At 40.5% G+C, this 12,500-nt stretch overlaps 1 protein-coding gene across 8 annotated transcripts in view; it reads left to right on the top strand.

Annotated features, from left to right (window-relative positions):
- Positions 1-12,500, top strand: part of LOC123511259 (la-related protein Larp4B-like) — a 567,482-nt gene that overhangs the window by 472,613 nt on the left and 82,369 nt on the right. The gene's annotated exons all lie outside the window — the stretch shown is intronic.

The raw sequence follows: 12,500 nt of genomic DNA, 5'->3' as shown, positions 1-12,500 counted from the left end.
TAGTTACTTCCAAAATGGTTCTCTTCGTCGCTCATTGCTCTCTCTCTCTCTCTCTCTCTCTCTCTCTCTCTCTCTCTCTCTCTCTCTCTCTCTCTCTCTCTCTCTCTCTTTCTCCTTCACTTTTAGTAGCTAGTTCCTTCACTTACCTCTCTTTTTCTGCCTCCTCCTCCTCCTCCTCCTCCTCCTCCTCCTCCTCCTCCTCCTCATTATCATTCATCCCCAGTCAGGCAGCGTCCAAATATTCCGCTCACACATCTCTCATTGTTAAAAGATTTCCAGTTGTTATTCCTTTATCTCTCTCTCTCTCTCTCTCTCTCTCTCTCTCTCTCTCTCTCTCTCTCTCTCTCTCTCTCTCTCTCTCTCTCTCTCTCATTAGTCATTGGATATTGTCACGTGCTTGTAGATATTTGCGTAAGTGCGTGTGCGTGTGTTTTGGGTTAGGGTGGGGAATGGGTGGTGGACAGGCTGGGTATGGTAATGTTTATGCTGCAATTCTGTGCTGGTTTATGTTGCTGTGGGAGTTTTCGGTGGCATGGGTGGGTGTACGCTGCTGTGGTTTTGTTGATGGTGGGACCCTCTATTTTTTCGGGGTGGGGAGAAAGAATGGGGAGAGGTTGTGTGTGTCCTGCGTTTGTTTTAGGAAAGGAGAGAACTGTGGAGAGAGAGAGAGAGAGAGAGAGAGAGAGAGAGAGAGAGAGTGTGGAGGTGGTATTTAGTGAGAAAATTATGGTGACTTTGAGCTGAATAATGTGATATTAGCCCATTTTTATTTATTTATTTTTTTATTATTATCATGAAAGAGGAGGACTAGCCAAGGGCAACAAAAATATAAAGAAAAAAAAAGCCCATTCAGTTGTCAATTTCTATAGACCCAATAAAATTAGTCAAAGGGTAGTGAAAAAATATCTTGAAACCTCCCCCTGAAATGCTTCGCTCTCCCCGTAAGGCTTCAATTCAATATACTCTTGTTTTGAAGAATATTTGTATGATTCTGGTGATAGATTGGCAACATTTCTAGGTTATTGAAAACCCGGCTAGTCGTCTCTGTGGCGTTTGTCGTAGTGAGAAGGGAAGGCGTTTCTGAATATAGGCGATAGAGTGAGAAAGAGATATGGAGAAAAAGTGAGAGAGAACAGTGTTTTAGGAAGGGAGAATGTGTAGGAATGAGGGGGAGAAAAGTGGAGAAAATTAGAGGAGTAATGAAAGAAGGGGAGAATACACTCGTAGATAGGGAAGAAGAAAGCAAAGGAGTAAAAAAAAGGAGAGGAGTAATGAAGGAAGGGAGAATATAGATAAGGAAGAAGAGAGCAATGGAGGGAGGAATGAAAAGAATGACATTGTACAGAAAGAGCAAGAATTGAATTAAAAAAGAAAAATAAGAGGGAAATAGTATATCAATGAAAAGGATAAAGAATAAAGATAAGGTAAAGAAAAAAAGAAATGAATAGATTTTGAGAGAAGAGAATTAGGAGAATAAAGATGGAATTATGTATGGCTTAGAGAGAGAGAGAGAGAGAGAGAGAGAGAGAGAGAGAGAGAGAGAGAGAGAGAGAGAGCATGGTGGGGAAATAAGAAAGTGCAGTTTGGGAGTATTTGGGAGTGTGGAGAGGGGAGAGTAGTTTTAGAGAGAGTGCAGGACTACAGAGGGAGAGAGGGGTGTTAAATAACTGCTCAGGGTGTGTTGAGGGGGAGGAGTTTTGTGGAGGCTGGGAACGACAAGGGCAAGGGGAAGGGCAAGGGGAAAGCAGTGTGAAGGCAGGAAGTGAGTGTGCTGTGGTTGTTTCCTCCTCCAGTGCATGACAGTCAAGCCGTAACGTGACATCCAGCTGGGAAACTAATGCAATGAAGGAGGGTCAGCATTGTAGTGAATATATATGTAAACCTAAATCTGCCTGAAAACTAAGCTAATATAATAAAGGGAGGTTAAAATTTCGGTGAATGAGTAAATTTAAGTGTGCCAGAAAACGAAACTTGTAATATAAGGGCTAAAATTACGGTTAATATATATATAGATAAGTCTAGATCTGCCTAAAAAAATGAAGCTTAAATTGGGATTACATACATAAATTAATGGAAAAACACATGAAGTAAATGTAGAAAAGCTAAAATTATAATAGATATACGGATAAGTCGAAATCTGATATAAAACAAATCAAATATGACAAAAAAAAAAGCTACAATTGCACTAGATATATATGAATAGACAGAAAAAATTAACGAAACTTATAAAAAAGAAAAAAAGATTTGATATTAAAGATGTATAAATGATAATGAAAAAGACGATTCATCATGACAAATAAAAAAATAGTACAATAAAATAAATAAATAAAAGCTTTCGGTGACAGTTTGAGCTAAAAAGAAAAAGTTGAAAAATGGAAAAAGAAAGTAAGTCATAAACCAGAATCCACCGTGAAAAAGAAGCCATGAAATTCAATAAAGTGAAGAGGATTAAGGAGAGAAAAGAGGGATTATACTAAAACCCGCTGGGACAAAAATAATACTGCTGAAACACAATACAGGAAAAGGAAACTAAGGTACTGGGGTTTACAGAAAAGACGCAGGCTGACGGGATTGTAGAGAGAGAGAGAGAGAGAGAGAGAGAGAGAGAGAGATATGGAAGGAAAACCGACGTAGCAAAACTTTTCACCATTACAGTGCTTCAGGAACAGAGTAAAGACGAAAATTAAAGAAATTATAAACCAGAACTTGCCACGACAAAATGTTTCAAAGTAGGATAAAGTAGAAACACACACACACACACACACACACACACACACACACACACACACACACACACACACACACACACACACACACACACAAGGCAACACAAACACGCAACACAAACATACAAGTGAGTATTAACGCTTACCTAACCGTGTAGTGCTGCGGTGTAACTGGGAAGGTGAAGCAACAACAACAACAACAACAACAACAATAGCAATAACACCACCACCACCATCAACAACAACAACAACAATACTAAACACTAACACCCAAGAACACCACTAGTAATAACACCCACCAAAACCATCACCACCAAAAACACCACCACCACCACCAGCAACACCAACAGCAAGAGATCGAGAAAGAGAAACAGGACACGTCTTCTCATCTATTCCCTCACTCTTGCCAGCATTAACACATTCCGCCAACAGAGGGTGCTGGCTACCACTGCACCTTCTTGTTTACACCTCAAACTCTCGACACCACGCAATATGACGAGTGTTAAAGCTGCTCTAGACCTGCTAACCTACAAACTCCAGCTATTACCGACCTGCGCTACTCAATGGGCGTGTTGAGCGGGACGTGGCGGGCGCTGTGAGAGTAATAACAGAGCATCGTGCCGCCCATCAGAGTAGTAAAGGAAAGTACAACCGCCTCGCTTCCCACACAACACACGTCACGCGTAAACTAAGGTATTGAGGTTTATAGAAAGAAGACGCAGGTTGGATGGAGAGAGAGAGAGAGAGAGAGAGAGAGAGAGCACCTGTCAGTATGTAATTGAACTGTTGTCCCGATAACGATCCGAACGAGACTCCCCTGACGCCAAATAAGGGAAAAGAACAGGTGAATAGAGACTGGATAGGAAAAATGATTTGAAAAGATAGAGGAGAAAAGGAAATGAGAAAATAAATGGTTAAAAATTTGTAGGTGAGAAAGGATTTTTGAATAGCGCAGAATGAAGGAAAGAGGAGGAGGAGGAGGAAAAGGAAGAGGAAGAGGAGGAGGACGTATGAGGAGTAAGGAATAGAAGGTTTCAGGATCTGTCTAGTAATATTTTTTCCTCCTCATATCCTCCTAATCAGCCTTGCTTGCCTGCACCCCCACCTCTCTCTCTCTCTCTCTCTCTCTCTCTCTCTCTCTCTCTCTCTCTCTCTCTCTCTCTCTCTCTCTCTCTCTCTCTCTCTCTCTCTCTCTCTCTCTCTCTCTCTCTCTCTCTCTCTCTCTCTCTCTCTCTCCCTCCTCCTTCCTAATAAGCCCGACTGTTACGTTCAGAATATTGATACTAATGACTGTAGGAGCAACATTAGTGAGAGGAAGGAGGAGGAGGAGGTGGAGGTGGAGGTGGAGGTGGAGGAGGAGGAGGAGGAGGAGGAGGAGGAGGAGGAAAAGAAGCAGCAGCAGCAGCAGTAGGAATGAAGGAGGAGGAGGAGGAGGAGGAGGAGGAGGAGGAGGAGGAGTAAAAGCAAAATATTATGATAAGAAGGAAGGGACATTTTCAAGGTACGTTTTTAGAAAGGAAAATTTGTATGAAAAATCTGAATAAAGAGTTAATCAAGGCAGACATTTTTTTTTTTCTCTCAGTATGCTTAATTATTTGTGTGTGGAATAATATAAGCTTAATTAAAGGTGAGCTGGAGCGAGAGTACGATTGTTGTTCCTCTGCCTCTAATAAGACTTTCCCCTCATTTCCCTTCATTTCCCTTTGTTCTGTTTTCTTCTCCCATTTCCTCTATTTCCCTTTTTTTTCGTTCTTTATATTCTCTTTTCAATGTCTTCTCTTTTCTTTTATCTTCTCTTTTCCGTGTCCTCTTTTCCCCTTACTTGCCCTCCCCCTGTTTGTTCTCTTCTCTTCTCCCCATTTCCTCTATTTCCCTTTTTTTTCGTTCCTTATATTTTCTTTTCAATGTCTTTTTTTTGTATCTTATCTTTTCTCTTTCCTCTTTTCCCTCACCTCCTTGTTCTCTCCCCATTTCCTCTATTTTCCATATTTTTTTCGTTCCCTGTGTTCTCTTTTCTGTCTTCTCTTCCGTATCTACTTTTTTTTCCCTTGTCCTCATTTCCCTCAGTTTCCCCTTGTTCCCTTCTCCCCCATGTCTTCTATTTCCCAATTTTTTCGTCTCCCTTATTCTGTCTCCCTTCACTATATCTTCTCTTTTCTTTATCTTTTTCTCGTGTCCCCTTTTCTTCCTCATTTCCCCTTGTTTCTTTCTCCCCCATGTCTTCTATTTCCCATTTCTTTCGTCTCCCTTATTCTCCCTTTCCTATGTCTTCTCTTTTCTGTATCTTGTCTTTCACCTGTTCTCTTTTCCCTCTTGTTTCTCTCTTCCCCGTGTTCACTTTCCCAATGTCTTCTATTCCCTATGTTATCTACCCTTCATGTTCTCTCTCTCTTTCCCCGCATTTCTCCTGCCTCATGTTCTGTTTTCTTTATTCTCTCTAACCCCCTGTCCTCTCTTCACATTTTTTTTTTTATTCATCTTGTTCTCTTTCCCATGTTCTCTTTCCCATGTTCTCTCCCAATGTTGTCTCCTCCCATGTTCTCTCTCTCTCTCTCCTTCATAATCTCTCTCTTCCTCATGTACTTTCTTTTCCCATTTTCTTTCCCGTCACCCACGAGATGTCTCCCACCACCTTTTAAAACTAGATTACCCATTACTGTTGGTTCTTATAAATCTTGCCCCATTACTCTTCATTTGTATCCTCCTAAGCTACTTTTAAAAATCTTTCGCTTTTCTTTTTTTTTTTCTTTTGTGTTCTTAATTTTAGTGTTCTTTTCTTTGTTATTTATTTTCAGTGTTTTCTTAAGTGACTGTCAGTGTTCTTTTTTTTACATTTCCTCCTTAACAGCTTTATTTTATCCATATTCCACTATTAGAAATCCATTAAAATCTGGCTATTTTTACTGTTTTATCTTTTATAACCTCCTTTTTTCTTCTCTTAACCCTATTTTTACCTCGTCTTTCTTCCCTCCTCTCCCTTTTCCCTTTTTCACATAGCCTTCCTCTTTTCTTCCTCTCCCTACTTTTTCTCTCTTATCCCATCTTCACACATACCTTTCACCTTTTTCTACATCATCCTACTTTAATTCCCTCCCTTGTTCCTTCTTCAGACATAACTTTCACCTTTTCTTCCTCTTCCTACTTCAATGCCCTTCCTTATTCCTTCTTCACATAGCTTTCCTCTTTTCTACATCTCCTGTTTCAATTCCCTCGCTTTACCACTTACATCCTCTCCATTCACCTGTGCTTTCCTTCTTTAACCTCTCTTCCCCTCACATCCTTCCCCTTTCTCCCTCTTCCTTCTCCCAAAGCTTCCTGTTCTTTTAAAGCCCATACCCTCTTCCCCTCTTGTCCTTCCACGGTATTGTTCCTCAGCCTCTGCCTCCGCCTCCCCTTGCTCATCTCCCCGTCAAGACCTATCATCCGTGGCCAGAGGGAGCAGCTTCCCCTCATCGCCCCCCCTCCCTCGTGGTTGCCATGACAACGTTACTTTGTCTTACCTTAGAAGTTAATTATACTAGCACGGTTTCAGAACGTTTTGTCTTGTATGTCTACTGGGGTAAATACACACACACACACACACACACACACACACACACACACACACACACACACACACACACACACACACACACACACACACACACACACACACATAATGTTTCTATAATAAATTTCAGTTTTTCTTGCATCTATTTTATTTGTCTTTCATCTCTCTCTCTCTCTCTCTCTCTCTCTCTCTCTCTCTCTCTCTCTCTCTCTCTCTCTCTCTCTCTCTCTCTCTCTCTCTCCAACAATTTCTATCCTTGTTTCCTCTACTTTTCTCCGTTCTACGCTCTTCCTTTTCCTCTGCCTTCTTGACCTCTTCCTCTTCCTCTTCCCTATTCCTTTTCTTTTTTCCCGTCAACCTCGCTCGGCTCTTCCCTAAATCTTCCTCACTCGTGTGATTGGCTTTGTGGGGTCTTTCCTCCTCCTCCTCCTCCTCCTTCTTCTCTTCCTCCTCCATTTCGTACTGCAGTGTTTTCTTTCCATCTGCTTCTACTTTTCCTTGATCTAGCTTCATTCAAGTTTTCCCTTCCCAGTATTGTATAAATTACCGTCTTTCCACTTTCCCAGCCTCTTCTCAACGTGTCCCGCCGTTTCTTTCCTCTGCTTCCATCTTCTTTTCTCTTCCTTCGTCCTCATCCTCCTCCTATCTTATTTTCTCCTCCTTCTCGTCCTTCTGCTCCTCCTTCTCTTCTACTATGTCTGCTCCTCTTTTTTCACTTTTTTCTGTTTCATTTTGCCTTGCTTTCTCACCTTCCTTCTCCCTCTCCTCCACCACCATTAGTTTCATCTTCTTTTCCACCTTTTCCTTTCATCCTGCCTTGCTTTCTCCTCCTCCTCCTCCTCCTTTTTCTGACGCCAAACTATCCCAACGAGATCTCTGAGAATCTGGCTTTCCTCGACCAGAGAGAGAGAGAGAGAGAGAGAGCAGAATGAGACGCAGCAGAGGCGAAATAGATGGATGAGGGGGAATTGGGTGCTGGAATACGAAAAGTGTATTACCGGGAATGAAATAGTGTGTGTGTGTGTGTTAGGGGTAGAGGGAAAAGAGAGACGATAAGATTTGTCATTGTTTAAGATTATGGACGTAGGGAAAAATCTGTCGTACTTAATTTGGTTGAAATGAAGAAAAATATTAAGTTAACTGTAGTAGTGTGGAAGTGATAGTAGTTATGGAAGGAGGAGGAGGAGGAGGAGGAAGACAAGGAGAAAAGACGACGAAAAGAGGAAGAAAACTAAAGAGAAGAAAAAGGAGCAAGAGAGGAAGAAGAAAAGAGGAATAGGAAGAAGAAAAATAAGAAGAGATACCGTTCCGTTGTATATTTTAATTCACAAATTGTCAAAAACGAACATGATTTCCCATTTTCTCCCTCTTACAATAATGCGATTTTTACCTGAACAACCTGTTAACTGAAAACCGAAAACATTCCCACAATAAATCACCACAACAAATAATTTTCTGTACTTTAAATCGTCACTGACTTTCTTTCCTAAAAAAAAAAAATAAATAAATAAACAAACATTTCGCTGTCTTCAATACACAAGTCACCGTATTACATTTTTGTAGACATTGCCAAAGAGAATAATATAACGACACATTAATCCTTCCAGTACCATGACGCCGAATATTTAGTAGTTTTATACAACTTCAGAAACTCATGTGGGAATTAAAATAGTGAAAACTGTTGCCATTAGTCTTGTGACCTCCATAGACCCTTCCTAATTTAGATAAAATCGTCTAATCGTACCCAAAAAACGTTTGGTTAAAATGCGTCCCAGTACTGAAGGGGTTAGCAAGCAAACCAAACCATTAACCTTTCGTGTGTGTAACAAATCAAGGGGAAATAAACAAGCCCCTTATTAGCGTCATTTGAATATTAAAACCACTCTGTGTACGTGTTTATGTTGATGTTTGTGGTAATTATTCCGGCGAGCCATAGCTGTCATATTACATTGCCGTGATGACCTGTTGGCGTGTGTAATGAATAGCGTGACCAGACATGATTATTTTGATTGCCTCTGTGATAAACGTTTGCTTTCTCTCTCTGTAATAAAGGTTTCTCTCTCCGTGATGCGTAAATAATTTTTCTCCCCGTGATAAATTTCTCTCTCTCTCTCTCTCTCTCTCTCTCTCTCTCTCTCTCTCTCTCTCTCTCTCTCTCTCTCTCTCTCTCTCCTTTTGCCGTTTTGTAAAATTTTAATAATGGTTTACGTTTTTTGTTACTATTACTACTACTACTACTACTACTACTACTACTACTACATCATAAATTCAAGTACAATTTATACGAGCATTACTTCAAACGTTTGTATTATCCCGCCTTTTTTTTTCCCCTCCTGTATATTAGTTAATTTTGTTTAATTACATATATTTGTCTTTATTTTTTATTTTTTTCGCTTTCATTTCATTTTATCTTATTTTATTTCTATTTGTACGTATTTCTTCTTTTTACACGGGTTCACAAAATTTCAAATAGGAAAAGCAAAACATGGGTACAAGGGACACACACTCATAAATAACCCAACACTTACTAAACACACGCAAACTTACCCACTCATATATATTTTTTTTCGTGTGCGTCCGTGCGTGCGTATGTGGGTTTGTATTACATGTACATTTCTTTATTAACTACGCTTTTACTATATACATATTTTTCCCCCCACAAAGTACAAAATATGCAGTGAAAAAATCCAGTGTTGTACAAATTCTCTCTCTCTCTCTCTCTCTCTCTCTCTCTCTCTCTCTCTCTCTCTCTGTCTCTGTCTCTCTCTCTCTCTCTCTCTCTCTCTCTCTCTCTCTCTCTCTCTCTCTCTCTCTCTCTCTCTCTCTCTCTCTCTCTCTCTCTCTCTCTCTCTCTCTCTCTCTCCACGGCGCGACTCGAAGCTTGTCATTCTGCGGGGGAGAGTGAGAAGGAAAATTTTGTATTCTTTTTAGTATGTAAATAGGGAGACTTTAGTACTAGTGAGAGGAGGAGGGGGAAGAAGAAGAAGAAGAAAAGTATATGACTGCTTGGAGGAGGAGGAGAGGAGCAGGAGGAAGAGTTAGAAGTTGTAAATGATTGCTAAGAAGGAAAGGAGGAAGAGGTGGGAGGAGGAAAGGAAAGAAAGGAAAAAAGAAAGCGAGAGAAAAAGAGAAAAATATAAACAAAACGTAAGAGGAGAAATAAAGTAAAGGTTATTTGAATGTTCACCGAAAATAAGAAACAAAACAACATAATGAAGCAAGGAAGGGGAAAATATACAGAAATATTTAGAAGTTTCAATTTGTGGATTTAACGAACACCCAAAAAAAATTACCAAAAACTGTATTAGGAAAGGTTAAAAAAAAGTCGTTTAATTTTGCTGCGGCTTTCATTTTTTCGAGAGAGAGAGAGAGAGAGAGAGAGAGAGAGAGAATGAATAAACGACTCTTCCATATTTCATTTCAATAATTTCATGCTGCTAAAATCTGGAGGACGTTGTACATTGTGTGCGTGTGCGTGTGCGTGCGTGTGTACGTGCGTTGTTGTTTATTGTGTGTGATGGACTTGTTCTTTCGGTTTCCTTTGTGAAGCGAAACTTTTTTCTCAAATATGCAAGAAACAGTGTTAAGCTCTCTCTCTTTGATGTTTGTTTCTCTCTCTCTCTCTCTCTCTCTCTCTCTCTCTCTCTCTCTCTCTCTCTCTCTCTCTCTCTCTCTCTCTCTCTTTCTAGGGTACAAAATGCTGTATTCTATGCGTATGAGTTTATATGTATGTATGTGTGTGTGTGTGTGTGTACGTATGCAAGCAATATAGTTTTATTTTCTTCATCTTAAAAGCATTCCACGCGTGTTGGAAAAGCTTGAAAATATGCAATTCTCTTTTTGAGCTCCTCCTCCTCCTCCTCCTCCTCCTCCTCCTCCTCCTCCTCCTCCTCCTCCTCCTCCTCCTCCTCCTCCTCCTCCTCCTCCTCCTCGCCAATATCTTCCCACGAAACAATATGAGCATAGCTGATAGTCTCTCTCTCTCTCTCTCTCTCTCTCTCTCTCTCTCTCTCTCTCTCTCTCTCTCTCTCTCTCTCTCTCTCTCTCTCTCTGATATGGCATTCCCTTTGTATCATCAGTATATTCCTTCATCTTCCTCCTTTCCTTCATCTTTCTTTTTTACGCCTCTCCTTTGCCTTCAGTCTTCCGATAAATATCCTCTCTCTCTCTCTCTCTCTCTCTCTCTCTCTCTCTCTCTCTCTCTCTCTCTCTCTCTCTCTCTCTCTCTCTCTCTCTCTCTCTCTCTCTCTCTCTCTCTCTACGGCTATTCGTTTAAATTAGCTTAATATAAATCCTCTGTTTATTTTGTGTTTATCTTCGCCGTCCTCTTTTCTCTTTCCTCCACGTCTTCTCCTCTTAGTCTTGTTTCAGTTATTTCTTTGCTCCGTTTCTCTAGCGTTTCTCTGTACATTTTCGTGTCTTATTTTCTTTTTTTTCCCATTTTTTTCCTTTTTCCCCTTCTTGCACTTTTCGTTCTCCTTTTATGAGCTTCGCCTTCCTTCCCTTCTTCTTTTTTTTCTCTCCTTTTCGTGTTCTCTTATTTACTTCTCTCATGGTGTTCTTTGGCATTCCGTGCGTTATTTCTACTTATCCTTTCCTTCTTTTAGTAGTTCTCTCTCTTCTCTTTTCTTTTTTCCTTCAATTGTTATCCTTCTCCTTTCTACGCTTTTCGTTTTTTTTTTCCTTCCATATCTTCTCTTCTTCTCTTTCCTCTGTTTCTTTCTTTCCTTTCACGTATTACCTCCCTTTCTCTCCCTCTGTTCTTTCTTTTCTTTCTTTCTTCCTCTCCTCATTCTTTCTCTCCATTCATTCTTCTCTTTTTCGTGTTATTCTTCCTAAGCCTTTCATTCCTTCTTTCTCTTCCTTCTTCCTTATTGCAAATTTTTTTCTCTTTATTTCTCCTTTCCTACTCTCATTTCTCCCTTCAGTTATTTCTTCCCTCTAGACCATTTAATTTCTTCATTTTCATATATTCCCTTCTTGTTTCCCCTTCTCTCTTCCTCATTCAAGACTCATTTCCTCTCCTCTTGTAATTCCTCTTGTAATTCTTTTCATTTTTTTTTTCATAACACTTAATTTGTTGTTTTTTTCCTCCAACACATTAATTTGTTGTTTTTCCTCCTCCTCATTATTTTCTCTCTCTCTCTCTCTCTCTCTCTCTCTCTCTCTCTCTCTCTCTCTCTCTCTCTCTCTCTCTCTCTCTCTCTCTCTTAATTATTCTTCCTCTTTCCAACTGGACATCAGATTTTTTCTTCCTTTCCTTTTTTTCCCATTTCCCTTTCTCCTCCTCCTCCTCTTCCCTTCCCTTCCTTTCCCGACTGTCTAACTCCCATCCCTTCCTTTCCCTTCCTTCGACCATCTCTAATCTTCTCTTTCCTTTCTACTTCCTACACTTCTTTTCTCTCTCCCTTCTCTTCCCTCGTTGTCTCTCCCTTCCCTCCTTCATCCTCCCCCCTTCTCCTGCTTCCTCACTCCCTCCTTCCCCCAGCTACCTAACTCCCTCCCTCCCTCCCTTACAAAGCACACAAACAAGGCTTCATGACGCTAACTCCCTTAACGGGCCCTGGTAAAAGCAAGTCGCCATATCGTGAGCCGTATTAACAGCACACCGCGGAAATATGAACATTCTCTCCTGTATACATTAATTCTCTCTCTCTCTCTCTCTCTCTCTCTCTCTCTCTCTCTCTCTCTCTCTCTCTCTCTCTCTCTCTCTCTCTCATACATCTCCTCCTTCTCCTCCTCCTCCTCCATTCTCCTTTCAAGTTCCTTTCCTCCTCGTTTATTCTCTCATCTCTTTCCTCGCCCCTCCTTCGTTTTCCCTCCTCTCCCCTGATATTCTAACCTCCTTGACATTTTTCTCTGACATTTTTCCCTCTAAGTTTTTCCTTCTTTCTTTCCTCTCTTGTCCTCTTCCGTCCTTTCATCTTCCACTCCTATCTTCTTCTTCTCTCATACAATCCCGTATTCTCTTTCTCATCCTCTTTTGTTTGTATTTCTCTTGTTTTCCTTCTGTTTTCTTTCTTTTCCTTGATATTTTTCTGACTTTTTTTTTTTTTTTTCATCCGACCATTTTCGCAAACTTGAAATGTAGAAACGCCGCCTCACTCGGCTCCGGAGTTGCTGTTTCGCTGTGTTTCGTTGTGTTGTTCGCCTCGGCACTCGAATCGTCTCCCAGGAAAAAGAGAGAGAGAGAGAATACATGAAGTTGGTATTGAAAGGTTTTT

This window comes from Portunus trituberculatus, chromosome 31 (assembly GCF_017591435.1).
Source record: "Portunus trituberculatus isolate SZX2019 chromosome 31, ASM1759143v1, whole genome shotgun sequence".
Taxonomy (NCBI): Eukaryota; Metazoa; Arthropoda; class Malacostraca; order Decapoda; family Portunidae; genus Portunus; species Portunus trituberculatus.
The sequence above is the reverse complement of the archived record's forward strand: the minus strand, read 5'-3'. Positions and strand labels throughout refer to the sequence as shown.